Source organism: Petromyzon marinus, chromosome 11 (genome assembly GCF_048934315.1).
Source record: "Petromyzon marinus isolate PM22_M1 ecotype Great Lakes invasive population chromosome 11, UKy_Petmar_22M1.pri1.0, whole genome shotgun sequence".
NCBI lineage: Eukaryota > Metazoa > Chordata > Hyperoartia > Petromyzontiformes > Petromyzontidae > Petromyzon > Petromyzon marinus.
In genome coordinates, this window is record NC_133677.1 from 9404998 (window position 1) to 9408896 (window position 3899).

The following is a 3899-nucleotide window of genomic DNA, read 5'->3' on the forward strand; positions in this document are numbered from 1 at the left end:
ACCCATTTTCAATGCCCTGGCTGAGGGAAGGAGGTTCTCACCCAAGATTTAACGGTACATGGCCCCGTCCATCGTCCCTTTGATGCGGTGAAGTTGTCCTGTCCCCTTAGCAGAAAAACACCTCCAAAGCATAATGTTTCCACCTCCATGTTTGACGGTGGGGATGGTGTTCTTGGGGTCATAGGCAGCATTCCTCCTCCTCCAAACACGGCGAGGTGAGTTGATGCCAAAGAGCTCCATTTTGGTCTCATCTGACCACAACACTTTCACCCAGTTGTCCTCTGAATCATTCAGATGCTCATTGGCAAACTTCAGACGGGCATGTATATGTGTTTTCTTGAGCAGGGGGACCTTGCAGGCGCTGCAGGATTTCAGTCCTTCACGGCGTAGTGTGTTACCAATTGTTTTCTTGGTGACTATGGTCCCAGCTGCCTTGAGATCATTGACAAAATCCTCCCGTGTAGTTCTGGGCTGATTCCTCACCGTTCTCATGATAATTGCAACTCCACGAGGTGAGATCTTGCATGGAGCCCCGGGCCGAGGGAGATTGACAGTTCTTTTGTGTTTCTTCCATTTGCGAATAATCGCACCAACTGTTGTCACCTTCTCACCAAGCTGCTTGGCAATGGTCTTGTAGCCCATTCCAGCCTTGTGTTGGTCTACAATCTTGTCCCTGACATCCTTGGAGAGCTCTTTGGTCTTGGCCATGGTGGAGAGTTTGGAATCTGATTGATTGCTTCTGTGGACAGGTGTCTTTTATACAGGTAACAAGCTGAGATTAGGAGCACTCCCTTTAAGAGTGTGCTCCTAATCTAAGCTCGTTACCTATATGAAAGACACCTGGGAGCCAGAAATCTTTCTGATTGAGAGGGGGTCAAATACTTATTTCCCTCATTAAAATGCAAATCAATTTATAACATTGTTGACATGCGTTTTTCGGGATTTTTTTGTTGTTATTCTGTCTCTCACTGTTCAAATAAACCTACTATTCAAATTATAGACTGATAATTTCTTTGCCAGTGGGCAAACGTACAAAATCAACAGGGGATCAAATACTTTTTTTCCCTCACTGTAAGAGCTCTGCAGCCATCACAGACAGCTTGTACATGAATCATCGGGTATAAATCGTATGGACAGGCAAGGTGCAATGTGTACTTCATACAGTGGCGGAGCCAGGATTTTCAGGTAGAGAGGTTAACCCATCCAGAAATGAAAAATTATAGGGTTTGTGAGTAAGGACTTGTCCCTTGCTTTTTATTCAACGCGTGCGTGATCGGCATCGCACTCGCTGAAGTCGTGTACTGAATACGCAACTGCGCACAATTCTGAGTCACGTATAACTGCTTTGCCGTTCCTTATTGCCAATTATGGACTCATTATTGTCCTATAATTTCATAGAGTCCCTGGCACATAATAATATGCTACACAGTGGCAGTGAGGGTCGCAAAATGCCGATGCATTACTAATAAACCCCAATCATCCGATCGAAATGAGGGATTTCTAATCTAAGCCCCCCCCCCCACTGGCTCTGCCACTGACTTCGTAGACTTTATTAATTTCTAGCGACTTTCTTACCCGTTCAACATTTTTCACTCCTATATTTTGCTGTGTGCATTTTTGTTACTTTGCTGACTCGCCCCTTATTGGACGTGTGTGAAAAAGAGCTTTATTAGCTCAACGGATTCGTCCAGGATCAATAGAGATTGTGATCCTTTGTGAGCCTGCGGTCTCTCTCCTCCACGCGTTCACATTTGGCTCCGCCTCATCTTTTTTGTAGGCGGAGCTTGTATTGTCCAGACCCCTCCCTCTCATAATCTGCGTCGCTCTTATTGGGCTGTTTTCAAATTCGGGCGGGGCTTGTATCGCGCCTACGTCCCTCTCCACCTTTTATTCACCTTTTGGGTAATTCCTTCACCTTTTGGGTAATTCACTCAGAATTACTTAACTATTCAGATGCCAAAATGGGATTTTTTTCCATACGAGGTTTTTCTGGGTTAGATCGCGTAAATATATAAATGTGTCGTTAAAACCCACCACCACCCGACACAGCCAACTCGTAATTGTTGTCACGTTAACAGAACATGGTAATTCGTCACTAGTACAGCACACCGGTCTGTTGGAGAGCCAAGCCACAACATTTACAATTTGAGCACGACGTTTTGCCAGTAATTACAACTAGCTTCATCAGGCGACAGCCAGATTTGAGGAGAAGTCCACCTGTTTCGTTCCTTAGATTTTTACCCTTTCTGGCAATAAAACAGGTGTAAAATGTTCAAACACCAAATAGACACCTTTTGCAAGGAATCTGCATTAACCACCCGTACTTGTGGTTAACATGCAAACAAACATGCTCTGATAATAATATATGGCATTCAGATGTCAATTTAACTGTTCGTCAGGCCCAATGGTGGAAGGTGCAGTCTCCCAACTTTTATACCGTATCTCTGGCATCTCTATGTATGAGCTCTGAAGGGCGACGAAACGTCGCCTTATAAATATATCTTTTACTTTTAAGAACCGCAGTCTTATTGAATCAGAATATGTATTTATACTGCAGGAATCCGATGAGCTATAAAGCTCTTTTTCACAGATATCCAGTAGGGCCAGGTCAGAACGTTATAAGAAACAATATAGAAACACAACAGGAGTGCAAAGTATTAGAAAGGTAGGCACATCACATAAAAATAAATACAAAAATATAATTTCATTTTTTAACCTTACCAGGTAATTCCCATGAAGCTTTTACATTATTTTCAGAAGCAACCTGGCCACAAATGACAGCTCAACAAAGTGGCTTATCATGTGGATATTTACACGAATTTGTTGAGATGTTCTTTTTTTTTACATTTGCTGTTTACATTGGCCGTTGATACCAAATCGACCATCAACCGAATGAGGAGTGGGCATGGCCGATGCGGCCACCAGATGCACAAATTAACTTTATGGCGGTACCTCGGGGTACCATAGTACCCCAGCTTTCGCATGATGTCCGTGATGCAGTAATTTTTAGTCTGATGGTCGGCGATGCGGCAATCGACTCATCTCGACGAGCTGTACACGATGCACCACCACGGTGCGTACGAGCGTTCAGGGTTTCGGCGCAATCGTCCTCGCTGTGTTTCGACATCGCGGAGTGTGGCACCACCAATTTCGGATTGATTGGTTACCCCAATCGCGGAGTTAAGTACACCCCTGGAAACAAAAGTGTCCCAGAAATAAAATATTTAATTGCCTCGGCAACTTTGTATTATTTGGTACCCCGGGGTAACCGCCATGAGGATCATATGGCGCATCAAAGATTCGACGGTCTCCGAGTGCGGCCACTAATCCCAAACGATTGACCACATTGTAAACGGCTGCGGTCATTAATCCTTTAAAGGGGGAACAGACGAGATCCACTCTGCGTCTGAACAGATAATTGAGTGGATAACAAATCTTTAAATGGCATCTTTCGTCTGCTGCTATGAATCCATACGATATAAGGCAGTTTAACTGTGGACAATTAGAGCCAAGTCGAAACATAACATAAAAAAGATTGTTTAAAAATATGTATATGTTTAATTCTAGAATATAGCATTGTCATCAGTATGACATACGTATACCAAGTTTGCAGCCGATACGACATTGGGAAGTGGGTAAAATTCGAGTTACAAGATTTGAAGATACAACAAGACAGAGTGAGTTAATAAAAAAGCGTGTTTAAAAAAAGAGGCCAAATCAAACGGTGACATTGTCCCCCCCCAAGCCCCTCCCCCCAGGCTCCCAGCCAAGCTCCCACCCCCCCAATCTCCCCCCTATTCTCATGCACTCGTGTAGGGCGGGGCTTAGACAACTCAAGCCGCGCCCCACCCTCTTCTTATCCCCACATCCTATTGGTTTACACCGCTCAAGTCCCCTCC